This window comes from Pristiophorus japonicus, chromosome 5 (genome assembly GCF_044704955.1).
Source record: "Pristiophorus japonicus isolate sPriJap1 chromosome 5, sPriJap1.hap1, whole genome shotgun sequence".
Taxonomy (NCBI): domain Eukaryota; kingdom Metazoa; phylum Chordata; class Chondrichthyes; family Pristiophoridae; genus Pristiophorus; species Pristiophorus japonicus.
The window spans coordinates 78,993,762-79,007,719 of NC_091981.1; positions in this window are offsets into that span (position 1 = coordinate 78,993,762).

Here is a 13,958-nt window from a genome sequence, read left to right on the forward strand (position 1 = left end):
ATTTTGTTCAACTGGGCCAAAGTCCATTTCTTTACCGCCTCTGCATCTTATGGTGACCTCCAACTTCGCTGCCATCTTTCTGCTCCACAATCGACTCTGCACAGCACCTGGCTCTTCATTCCCATGGAAATACATCCAGCAGTTCGTCCTCTGATACTCTACACTTCAAATAGCTTCTGGCTCACTTGCCCTCCACACCTGTCTCTGAATCTGGACATCAGTTCACTGATGCTCCAAACTGACTCCACCTTTACGTCAACTTTATCCCACTGTGGGACCCCTGACTTTAACTCTGGACTTTCTTCTATTGTCTCCTCTTTATTCCCCATTTAGTACCAGGATACATGTATCATAGCCTTGCTACGTAGCCAAGCCTATCTAACTTGAGTTTCCCTGTGTCCATTCATGTGCGCTTTTTGGACCCGAGCCTATCATTTCTAGTTCCACTATTTTCTTCCTCTTTTTCTTTTCTCTTTACCTTTCCTGTCATCATGCCTCCTTTCATTTCTCCCCTCTCAGTTACTCTATCCTCCCAAATCTCTACTCCAACCCTTCAGCGCTTCTCGACATTCCAGGCTTGACTCCTTCTTAGATAAGACTACAGCTTCTCTCTGTGCCTCACCTGGACATCTTCCAAAGGGCCTATCGAGGCATTTGTTGTGCTTCCTTACGAGCAACAACTCCAGTTGCCTCACCCTACTCTCTTGCCAATCCTCATGCCCAATGCGTCCACTAGGGGCTAATCATTCCTACCTCCTTCCTGTCCTACTCACCCTTCCCAATGCTGATCCTGTGGATTCTGCCAATGGATCAGCTATCACTGCCCCTCTCTGCATCTCCCTCCAGAATTTCCAAGTCAGGATGGTGTGTGACTTGGAGGTGATGGTGTTCCCTGGCTGAAGATGGTCACAAATGCGTCAGCTTTGTCTTTTATACTCACATGCTAGGCACCATTATCATTGAGGATGGGGATGTTCATGGAGCCTCCTCCTCCCGTTAGTTGTTTAATTGTCCACCACCATTCATGACTGGATGTGGCAGGACTGCAGAACTTTGATCTCATATGTTGCTTGTGGGATTGCTTAGCTCTTTCTATAGCATGCTGTTTCCATTGTTTAGCATTAATGTAGTGCTGTATCATAGCTTCATCAGGTTGGGATTTCATTTTTAGGTACAGCTGGTGCTGCTGCTGGCATGCTCTTCTACACTCCTCATTGAACCAGGGTTGGTCCCCTGGTTTGAAAGAAATGATAGAGTGAGGAATATGCCAGGCAATCAGGTTACAGATTGTGATGGAATACAATTCTGCTCTTGCTGATGGCCCACAGTGCATCATGTGCCCAATTTTGAGCTGCTAGATCGTTCTGAATCTATCGCATTTAGCACGTAGTAGTGCCACACAACATATTGGAGAGTATCCTTAGTGAGAAAACAGGACTTCATCTCCACAAGGACTGTGCGTTGGTCACTCCTACCAATACTGTCAAGGACAGATGCATCTGCGACAGGTAGATTGGTGAGGATGAGGTCAAGTAGCAGGCTCAGTCTGGCAGCTATATCCTTCAGGTCTCGGCCAGTTTGGTCAGTAGTGTTGCTACCGAGCAACTCTTGGTGATGGACATTGAAGACTCCCACCCAGAGTACATTCTGTGCCCTTGCTACCCTCAATGCTTCTTCCAAGTGGTGTTCAACATGGAGGAGCACTGATTCATCAGCTGTGGGAGGGTGGTAGGTGGAATCAGCAGGATGTTTCCTTACTCTTGTTTGACCTGATGCCATGAGACTTCATGGGATCTGGAGTCAATGTTGAGGACTCCCAGGACCACTCCATCTATACCACTGTACCACCACCTCTGGTGGGTCTGCCCTGCCGATGGAACAGGACATACCCAGGGATGGTGATGGAGGAGTCTGGGACATTGGCTGAAAGTTATGATTCTGTGTATATGACTATGCCAAGCTGTTGCTTTACTAGTCTGTGGGACAAATCTCCCAATTTTGGCACAATTTCCCAGTAGTTAATGAGGATGACCTTGCAGGGTCAACTGGGCTGGGTGTGTCATTGACGTCTCCGCTACTTAGGTCGATGCGATGTTGTTCGTCCAGCTTCTTAAACCCCTGCATCGTACACTCTCATCTCCAACAACAAGTTCAAGGAGCTCATGCACTTCTTTGTCACAAAGATTGAGACCATCTGTTCAGTTGCCTCTGCCACTTCCCTCCGTTCCCCGAGCCCATCGAACCAAATTTCATCTCAGGTTCCCTCCTTGCCGAGGCCTGAACTCGCACCTAGCGCTAGTTTTTCTCCTATACACCCTCTTGTCCTCTCCCAACTCAGCTTTGTCCATGAGCTCTTCCCAGTGCTCCCTCGAACCTATTCCCACTAAACTGCTGACCACCCAACTTCTTTTGCTGGCCCACATCTTAGCTGATATTATTAAAGGTTGTCTCTCCTCAGCTACTGTCCCCTTTCCCTTCACATCTGCCATCCTCCAACTAAATATTGGGAAGACCATTGCCATTGGGCTGGATTTTCGGCTTTTCAGATTTCAGGGGTTTAATGATGGGGTGGTCCTGATACCGCCTGAAAAATGTTTGTGCCCTTGTCTGCAAAATTCAGCAGAAAGTGAGGTTCAATGATCGCGGGATCAAAATCAGGTGTTGCGCACCTGTTTTTCTGCCCCAGCTGAAAATCATGACATTAAAAATATCTACATTTTGCGCATGCGCAGACGCGTTCGAATCTTCCTGGGCACAAGCAAAATTTTAGGGTGCAGTGATTTCCTTTACATTTGCACAGATGCACTGGAGTGATGGCGCAGCAGGAGGGAAGACTGAGAGCTTGCTGCTTTTCTGCAGCGGCTGCTGAGGCATTAGTGCAGGCCATAGAGAGGAGGTGGCCTGCACTGCATCTAATGGGTGAAAGGAGGCCCGTACCCAGTGTCTTTTAAAAGGATATGAAGGGAGATAGGCCTGGAGGTGTCAGCGGCAGACACGGTGGCTGGAACTACCACCCAATGCCTCAAGAAGTTTAAAGACCTCACGAGGGTCATCAGGATGAGTAACCTTCACATTTATATAGCCCTGCCATGGTTGCAAGATCACTGTCTCACACAATGTTAAGTCTTTGATGGAGCTGCCCCTTCTCTATGTGTTCCAGGCTATGGTGTGGATTGTTGAAGTCACCTGAAAGCTGGATGCTCAGTTCACCAGTCATGCCCTCTGCATTCAGGCGGCACAGACCCACTTGACCCCTAATCATTGTGACCCCTCCTTGCACTCCCCTTCCACTGTTGATATGCGTTGTCCAAACGTTACCCTGAGCTGCTATGCTATCTGCCTCTCACCGCTTCCCAGTTTTTCCATATGCTCAGTCACCAGCCAAACAGATTGAACTGAACACATTTGCACTTCCACACAGTGACAGCTATTCTACTATGGAAGGCACATGTGGCACAAGAGGAGGTGCACACTTACTCAACCCTTCTTCCTGCTCTTACTGCAGGCTCCTCTTCATCATCCTCCTCCTCCTGAGATGGGCTTGCAATCCTCACTGGCAACGCCTGGCCCCTCATGATGGCCAAGTTGTGCAACATACAGCACACTACAATGAATTTGGATACCTGTTCAGGGGAATATTGAAGGCTGCTGTCAGAGCGGTCCAGGCTTCGGACACTGCTTGATCACCCCAATTGTCTGTTTGGTGATGTTGCGGGTGGCTGCATGGCTCTCATTGTAGCGCTGCTCCGCTTCTGTCATGCAGATGCGGAGTGGGGGGGTGTCATGAGCCAGGTGGCTAGGTCATATCCTTTGTCCCTGAGCAGCCAGCCACGCCATTCCCTTGATGGCTGAAACAATCATGAGACAGTGCTCTCACGCAAGATTAAAGCACCATTTGTGCTCCCTGGATAGCGAGCATTCACTGCGAGGATGCGCTGCGTATGGTCGCACACCAGCTGTACTTTTAGGGAGTGTTATCTCTTTCGGTTTCTGAATACCTCTGTGTTATGTAATGGTGCTCGCAAGACCACATGTGTGCAGTCAAGGGCTCCTTGAACCCTCGGGAAGCCCGCAATTCTGCCAAACCCACATGCCCGTTCATTCTGGCTCTCCCGGCTCATTGCGAATTTTATGAAGTCCATTCTGTGGACGTACAGAGCCTTTGTGATATGGCGAATGCAGCAATGTGCAGCATATTGAGAGATGCTGCATATGTCCCATGCTGCAGCCTGGAAGGAACTGGAGACACAGAAGACCAGCACCCCAGTCACCTTCACTGTGATGGACAGCGCAGTCCTGTTGGCACTGTAAGGCTGTAGGTCTCTCTGTTAGTGTTCTTGCTCAGGCCAACATCTCCAGAATCGAAGCATTGACCACGCTGAATCAGCTCTGTTAGACAGGCCACATCGTCCGCATGCCTGACATGAGACTCCCAAAACAAGCGCTCTACTCGGAGCTTCGACACGGCAAGCGAGCCCCAGGTGGGCAGAGGAAACGCTTGAAGGACACCCTCAAAGTCTCCTTGAAAAAGTGGAACATCCCCACTGACACCTGGGAATCCCTGGCCCAAGACCGCTCAAAGTGGAGGAAAAGCATCCAGGAAGGCACTGAACACCTCAAGTCTTTTCGTCAAGAGCAAGCTGAAGCCAAGCGTCGACAGCGGAAGGAGCACGCAGCAACACAGGCACCCACCCACCTGTTCCTTCAATCACCGTATGCCCCACCTGTGACAGAGACTGTAGGTCCCGCATTGGACTCTTCAGTTACCTGAGAACTCATTTTTAGTTTTGAGGCAAGTAATTCTCTACTCCAAGGGACTGCCTAGGAAGAAGAAGAGGTCTCTCTGTAGGAGATGGCATATCTCTCTCAGCACTTCCTTTCGGAAGCACTGCTTTCTGGAGGGAGAGGGTGAACAGCCAGAGGTCGTGGTCCATATCGGGACCAATGATATAGGTAGAAAGAGGGATGAGGTCCTGCAGGCAGAGTTTAGGGAGCTAGGAGAGATATTAAAAAGCAGGATCTCAAAAGGTAGTAATCTCCAGATTACTCCTGGTGCCATGAGCTAGTGAGTATAGAAATAGGAGGATAAAGCAGATGAATGCATGGCTGGAGAGATGGTGCAGGAGGAAGGGCTTTAGATTCCTGAGACATTGGGACCACTTCTGAGGGATGTTGGACCTGTACAAGCCGGACAGGTTGCACCTCAACAGAGCTGGGACCAATATCCTCATGGGGGGGGTTTGCTAGTGCTGTTGGGAAGTGTCATATATGCATACTCAGTGTATATACTATGCTGATACCACTAGAGGGTGCAACTGTGGGAGGCCCAGGCAGGAGCTGTATAAAAGGCTGGTCACCACGCGGTGAAGGCACTCTGCAGTTACAATAAAGAGACTAAGGTCACAGCAGTTCAAGCACAGCACTAGGCCTCGTGGAGTTATTCTACAGATAGGTAGAGACATATTAACTGGCGACGAGTACAGATCACGGATTTACATGCAGAAATGGCTGCCGTTGGTAGTTTAGAGAAGTTTACAGAGGGTGAAGCCTTTACTCAGGTTTCGCTGGCCAGGTATCACTTCTACACACACTGCGGCACCGAGGGCCAGGATTGAGTGGAATATGTCACAGACCTATGAAGGCTCGCGGAACCATGCGAATTTGGCGAACTCTTCAACAATGTGTTGCGGGACGTTTTCGCGATGGGACGGGACGTGAAGCGGACCATCACCTTAAGCCAGGCGTTCACGACCTCAACGTTGACATTCTCTCAGAATCAAAACTCACTGGCAAGTATTGTGTAGAAAATAACTGTTGATCAAAGAATTAGTCCGACTCAGAGTCCGCCAAGGGGTGTAAATGTGAATCATTTAACATGCTGGCGTTGCAGGGGTAACCATCGGGCGCATGTGTGTCGATTCAAAAACCATGTGTGCAAAGGCTGCGGCCAAAAGGGCCACCCACAGCGAATGTGCAGAAAAACTGTGACTCAAAATGTGGCAGAGGAGTCGGCAGGAGGTTTCCGATCCTGCAAGGATCATAAAGTACAAGCTAAAGAGGCAACTCAGCCTGAGGAAGCAGTGCACGGGGTGCATACCCTCACCACCAAAAGTCCCCCCATTATGATGAAAGTCAAGATAAATGGCACTCTTGTTTCCATGGAGTTGGACACGGGGGCGAGTCAGTCACTTATGAGCCAGAAGGCATTTGAGAGGCTGTGGGGCAACAAAGAACAAAGACCCAAGCTGAGCCCGATTCAGACAAAGCTGTGCACTTACACCAGTTATCGACAGTGCGAACGTAAAGGTATCCTATTGTAAAGTCCTGTCCCCTCAGTACAGATTCACACGGGGCATGTAGTGAATTCAAGGTCACTCTGGACCTGCACCTTTATTTCACAGCTCTGGAATGCGGCACTTGCCTGAGACCTGTCCTTATATACCTGTCTCTTGCAAGTGCACCCCTGGTGGTAAGGTATGCTGGTTAAAGGTCATATCTTATTAAGTCATGTATAGCATGTTGGGATACAGTTATATATAATAATGTAAGATACATGACATCACCCTCCCCCAAGGTCTTATTGTCTTTATAGGTTCAGTCTCTCAGGTGGTCTACGCTCTCGCGTGGAGCACCTGAGTTGTGGTTCAGTTGTTTGCCTTGGTGTCTGTTTTTCTTTGGGTGTGGTTGCTGGTATCTCACCTGGGCTGTCTGTTTCAATTGGTGTGATTGTTGTTGACTCGCCTGGGCTGTCTGTTGGGATTGCACTTTCCTCAGGTTGTTCTCTCTGTCTGTCCACCAGGTGTGGTGCGAGTTCCAATTTGTAGTCTGCCTCTGGTTCCGCAGTGTTGTTGGTAAATCTGCTTTTGACTTGGTCTACATGCCTCCGGCAGGTTTTACCATTGTCCATTTGTACTACCAATAGCCTGTTTCCTTCCTTGCCCGTTACTGTCCCTGCAAGCCATTTGGGACTCCTGCCATAGTTTAGTACAAACACTTTGTCCCCTATCTCATTCCATCTCTCCCTCGAATTTCTGTCATGGTACTCAGTCAGCTTACGGCGCTTTGCCTCAACGATTTCGTGCATGTCTGGGAGGATTAATGAGAGCCTTGTTTTTAAAGTCCTTTTCATCAACAGTTGCGCGGGGGGATCCCAGTCAGTGAGTGCGGACGAGATCTGTATGCCAGCAGCAGTCGCGACAGGCGACCCTGCAGCGTGGGACCTTGGATTTTAAGCATGCCTTGTTTAATGATTTGCACTGCTCTCTCCGTCTGGCTGTTGGAGGCCGGCTTGAACGGTGCCGTCTTGACGTGATTTATGCCGTGGTCAATTATAAAGTCTTGGAATTCTGCGCTGGTGAAGCACGGACCATTGTCACTGACCAATATGTCAGGGAGTCCGTGCGTTGCAAACATGGTTGCGAGGCTCTCCACAGTGGTGGAGGTTGTGCTCGAGTTTAAAATGGTGCATTCGATCCACTTTGAAAACGCATCCACAACGATGAGGAACATTTTGCCCATGAATGGGCCCACATAGTCTACATGCACCCGCGACCACAGTTTGGTAGGCCAGGGCCAGGGACTCAGTGGAGCCTCGCTGGAGGCATTGCTGAGTTGGGCACAAATGGTGCACCTTCGGATGCAGAGCTCCAAGTCCGCGTCAATACCAGGCCACCAGACGTGGGATCTGGCTATGGCCTTCATGAGAACGATCCCCGGGTGTTCGCGGTGGAGCTCCCGGACAAATGCCTCTCTGCCTCGCAGAGGCATGACTACTCGGCTGCCCCACAGCAGAAAGTCTGCTTGCAGTGATAGCTCATGCATGCGCCTGTGAAAGGGTTTTAATTCCTCGGGGCAGGCATCGCGAGCCTTTGCCCAGTCACCGGTTAGGACACATCTTTTTACTAAGGATAACGTGGGGTCGCTGGCCGTCCAGGCTCTGATTCAGCGAGCCGTCATGGGCGAACCTGTGGACTCAAAGGCATTGATTGCCATGACTATCTCACAGTCCTGTTCATCAGACCATTCTGTGGTCGTCAGGGGTAGCCTGCTGAGCGCGTCGGCACAGTTATCTGTGCCTGGTCTGTGCCTTATGGTATAGTCGTAGGACGCCAGCATGAGTGGCCACCGTTGAATTCGCGCCGAGGCGTTGGCGTTTATTGCCTTGCTCTCAGATAGGAGGGATGTGAGGGGCTTGTGGTCGGTTTCTAACGTGAACTTGGCCCCGAAAAGGTATTGGTGGATCTTTTTGACACCGTACACGCACGCGAGCGCCTCCTTCTTTACCATTCTGTACCCGCGCTCCGCCCGCGAAAGTGACCTGGAGGCATAAGCTATCGGTTGTAATTTGCCCGCACTATTGACATGTTGTAAAACGCACCCAACCCCATACGCTGACGCATCGCATGTGAGAACTAGCTTTTTACCTGGGTCAAAGAAAGTCAAAACACTGTTGGAACACAGAAGGTTGCATGCCTTATTGATGGCGCGTTCCTGGGCGTCCCCCCAAAACCAATCGCTCCCCTTCCTGAGTAGCATGTGGAGAGGCTCCAGCAGCGTGCTTAGGTTCTGCATAAAGTTCCCAAAGTAATTGTGTAGCCCGAGAAAGGCGCGCAGTTCTGAGACATTCCGGGGCCTGGGTGCCAGGCGAATTGCTTCTGTTTTGGACTCTGTTGGGCGGATTCCATCAGCGGCAATCCTTCTGCCCAAAAATTCAACCTCGGGTGTGAGAAACAGGCACTTGGATTTCTTGACTCGTAGGCCTACCCGATCCAACCGCTTTAGTACTTCTTCCAAATTACAGAGATGGGAGTCGGTGTCCCTGCCCGTGATAAGTATGTCGTCTTGAAATACAACCCTCCCCGGGATGGACTTGAGCAGACTCTCCATGTTGCGCTGGAATATGGCAGCTGCCGACCTGATGCCGAATGGGCATCGATTGTACATGAAAAGGCCTCGATGTGTGTTGATGGTGGTGAGTAGCTTGGATTCCTCGGTCAATTCTTGCGTCATATACGCAGATGTGAGGTCTAATTTTGAGAAAAGTTTACCTCCAGCCAATGTGGCAAATAAGTCCTCCACTCTGGGCAGCGGGTACTGGTCCTGTAGGGAGACTCTGTTTATGATAGATTGGTAGTCCCCACAGATTCGTACGGATCCATCAGGCTTCATGACTGGGACGATGGGACTTGCCCAGTCGCTAAATTCCACGGGTGAGATAATGCCTTCCCGCAGAAGCCTGTCTAGTTCGTGTTGCTTTTATTGTATGACCCAGGTAAACATCTAGTTTTAGCATGTGACTCATCGTCGTACGGTGTCGGGTGTGTTTTACAGCAAGCAAATGTAGCGGGCAAACTCCAACCGGTTGCATATGCATCTAGAAGTCTAACCAAGGCCGAAAGAGCCTACAGTATGGTTGAGAAGGAGGCTTTGGCCTGTGTCTATGGGGTAAAAAAAAATGCACCAGTCTTTGTTTGGACTCAGGTTCAAGTTAGAAACTGACCACAAGACCCTAATCACACTGTTTTCGGAAAGCAAAGGCATAAACACCAATGCTTCGTCGCGAATCCAAAGATGGGCATTAACACTGTCGGCCTACGATTATACGATCCGTCTCAGGCCAGGCATAGAGAACTGCGCTGATGCCCTCAGCCGGCTACTGTTGCCCACCACCGGGGTGGAAATGGCGCAGCCCGCAGACCTGTGCCTGGTCATGGACGTCTTCGAAAGTGAAGGGTCACCCATAACGGCCCGCCAGATCAGGACCTGGACCAACCAGGACCCTGTGTTATCTCTTGTAAAAAGTTGAGTCCTCAATGGGGGCTGGTCAGCGGTCCCAAGAGAAATGCAAGACGAGATAAAGCCGTTTCACCATCATAAAGACGAAATGTCCATCCAATCAGATCGCCTCTTATGGGGCAACCACGTTGTCCTGCCAAAAAAAGGGAGGGCAACCTTCATACGCGACATACACAGTGCCCACCCAGGCATAATCATGATGAAGGCTATCGCCAGGTCCCATGTCTGGTGCCCTGGCATTGAATTGGACTTGGAGTCGTGCGTGCGCCAGTGTAACACTTGCTCACAATTGAGCAATGCCCCTAGGGAGGCGACACTTAGTCTGTGGTCCTAGCCCTCAAAACCATGCTACAGGATCTACGTAGATTATGCGGGCCCCTTTCTCGGAAAAATGTTCTTCATTGTAGTGGACGCCTACTCTATGTGGTTCTAATGTGTAATAATGGCATCCAGCACATCCACCATCACCATTGAAAGCCTCAGGGCCATGTTCGCCACCGATGGCTTGCCCAACATTCTTGTCAGCGACAATGGTCCGTGTTTCACCAGCTCGGAATTCAATGAATTCATGACCCACAATAGCATCAAGCACGTCAGCTCTGCCGCATTCAAGCCCGCATCCAACGGCCAAGCGGAGCGGGCAGTCCAAATCATAAAGCAGAGCTTGAAATGCGTCACGGAAGGCTCCTTACAAACCTGCCTATCCCGGGTGCTGATCAATTACAGGACACGACCCCACTCGCTTACCAGGGTCCCCCCTGCAGAGTTACTAATGAAATGTGCACTCAAAGCGAGGCTCTCCTTAGTCTACCCTGACCTCAATGATCAGGTGGAAACCAGGAGTTATTGGCAAAACATGTACCATGATCGTGCGGCTGTATCATGCGACATCACTGTAAACGACCCGGTGTTTGTGCTGAATCATGGTCATGGCCCCAAATGGGTCACTGGCACTGTTTTAGCCAAGGAGGGGAAATAGAGTGTTTATTGTCAAACTGCTTAATGGACAAATGTGCAGAAAGCATTTGGACCAGACCAAATTGCGATTTACAGATAACCAGGAACTACCGGGAGAGGACCTTACCTTCAGCGATCCATCTACACACACCCAATCAGCAACAGATCTAGCTGCCAGCCACAAGGATGAACGCACCATCTCCAACAGTCTAGTCAGACCAACAGCGCTGCAAGACAGCAGTGGCCCGACCAATTCACCCATGCCAGAAGTGACACTCAGACGATCAACCAGGGAGCGCAGAGTTCCGGATCGCCTCAACCTGTAACTAACACACATCAAAGACTTTGCGGAGGGGAATGTTGTCATATATGTATACTCAGTGTATATACTATGTTAGTACCACTAGAGGGTGCAACTGTGCGAGGCCCAGGCAGGAGCTGTATAAAAGGCTGGTCACCACGCGGTGAAGGCACTCTGCAGTTACAATAAAGAGACTAAGGTCACAGCAGTTGAAGCACAGCACTAGGCCTCGTGGAGTTATTCTACAGATAAGTAGAGACATATTAGGGAGGGTTTAAACTAGCTTGGCAGGGGGATGGGAACCTGAGAATAGATTCAGTAGGGAGGGGAGTAAAGCTGGAATTAGAAAGCAAAAATGTAGAAAGTGAGTTTGAAGGATAGAGGAAACAAGCAGGAAAAAAGGGTAAAAAAAACAAATTTAAATGCACATAGCATTCGTAACAAAATAGATGAGTTGACGGCACAAATAAATACAAATGGGTATGACCTAACAGCCATAACAGAGAGATGGTTGATATGTGACCAAGACTGGGAACGAAATATTCAGGAGTATTTGACAATTCGGAAGGACAGACAGAAAGGAAAAGGAGGTGGGGTAGCACTGTTAATAAAGGATGGGATCAGTGCATTAGTGAGAAACGATATTGGCTCAGAGGATCAAGATGTTGAATCAGTTTAGGTAGTAAGACACAGAATAATAAAGAGAAAAAGTCACTGGTGGACGTAATCTATATGCCCCCTAATAGTAGCTACACTGTTGGACAGAGTATAAATCAAGAAATAATGGAGGCTTGTAATAAAGGAACGGCAATAATCATGGGTGATTTTAACCTTCATATTAATTGGACAAAGCAAATTGGCTAGGATAGCCTTGAGGAGGAGTTCATAGAATGCATCCGGGATAGTTTCCTTGAACAGTACGTTGTGGAATCAACTCGAGAGCAGGCTATCTTAGATATAGTACTGTATAATGAGGCAGGATTAATAAATGATCTTTTAGTAAAAGATCTTCTCGGAATGAGTGACCATAATATGGTTGAATTTCAAATTCGGAGTGAGAAAGTTGGTTCTCAAACCAGGGTCCTAAGCTTAAATAAAGGAAACTACAAAGGTATGAGGGCAGAGTTGGCTAAAGTGGACGGGGAAAATAGACTAAAGAATGGGGCGGTTGATGAGCAGTGGCAGACATTTAAGGAGATATTTTATAACTCGCAACAAAAATATATCCCAATGAGAAGAAAAGACTGTAAGAGAAGGGATAACCATTCGTTGCTAACTAAGGAAATAAAGGAGGGTATCAAATTGAAAACAAAGGCATACAATGTGATCAAGACTAGTGGGAGGCCAGAGGATTGGGAAATTTTAAAAAGCCAGCAGCGAACGACTAAAAAAAATGATGGAGAGAAAGATAGATTATGAAAGTAAACTAGCACAAAATATAAAAACAGATAGTAAGAGTTTCTACAGGTACATAAAAAGGAAAAGAGTAGCTAAAGTAAATGTTGCTCCCCTGGAGGATGAGATTGGGGAATTAATAATGGAGAACAGGGAAATGGCAGAGATGTTGAACAAATATTTTGTATCGGTCTTCACGGTAGAAGACACTAAAACACATTCCAATAGTGGATAATCAAGGGGCTATAGGTAGGGAGGAACTTAATACAATCACTATCACTAATGAAGTAGTACTAGGTAAAATAATGGGACTAAAGGTGGACAAGTCCCCTTGACCTGATGGCTTATATCCTAGGGTCTTAAGAGAAACGGTTGCAGAGATAGTGGATGCATTGGTTGTAATCTACCAAAATGCCCTGGATTCTGGGGCAGTCCCAGCAGATTGGACAACTGCAAATGTAACGTCCCTATTTAAAAAAGGAGGCAGACAAAATGCAGGAAACTATAGACCAGTTAGCCTAACATCTATCATTGGGAGATGCTGGAGTCCATTACTAAGGAAGCAATAGTGGGACATTTGGAAAAACATGATTCAATCAAGCAGAGTCAGCATGGTTTTATGAAAGTGAAATCATGTTTGACAAATTTGCTGGAGTTCTTTGAGGATGTAACAAGCAGAGTGGATAAGGGGGAACCAGTGGATGTGGTATATTTGGATTTCCAGAAGGCATTCAATAAGGAGCCACATACGAGGTTACTGCACAAGATAAAAGCTCACGGGGTTGGGGGTAATATATTAGCATGGATAGAAGATTGGCTACCTAACAGAAAACAGAGAGTCAGGATAAATGGGTAATTTTCCAGTTGACAAACTGTGATTAGTGGTGTGCTGCAGGGATCGGTGCTGGGTCCTCAGCTATTTACAATCTATATTAATGACTTGGATGAAGGGACCGAGTATAATTTAGCCAAGTTTGCTGATGATACAAAGATGGGTGGGAAAGGAAATTGTGAGGACACAAAAATCTGCAAAGGCATATAGACAGGCTAAGTGAGTGGGCAAAAATTTGGCAGATAGAGTATAATGTGGGAAAATCTGAGGTTATCCACTTTGGCAGAAAGAATAGAGAAGCAAATTATAATTTAAATGGAGAAAAATTGCAAAGTGCTGCAGTGCAGAGAGACCTGGGGGTCCTTGTGTATGAAACACAAAACATTAGTATGCAGGTACAAGTAATCAGGAAGGCAAATGGAATGTTGGCCTTTATTGCAAGGCGGATAGAGTATAAAAGCAGTGAAGTCCTGCTACAACTGTACAGGGTATTGGTGAGGCCACACCTGGAGTACTGTGTACAGTTTTGGTCTCCGTATTTAAGGAATGATATACTTGCATTGGAGACTGTTCAGAGAAGGTTCACTGGGTTGATTCCGGAGATGAGGGGCCGTCCATTTAAAACTAAGATGAGGAGAAATTTCTTCTGAGGGTTGTGGATCTGTGGAATTCGTTGCC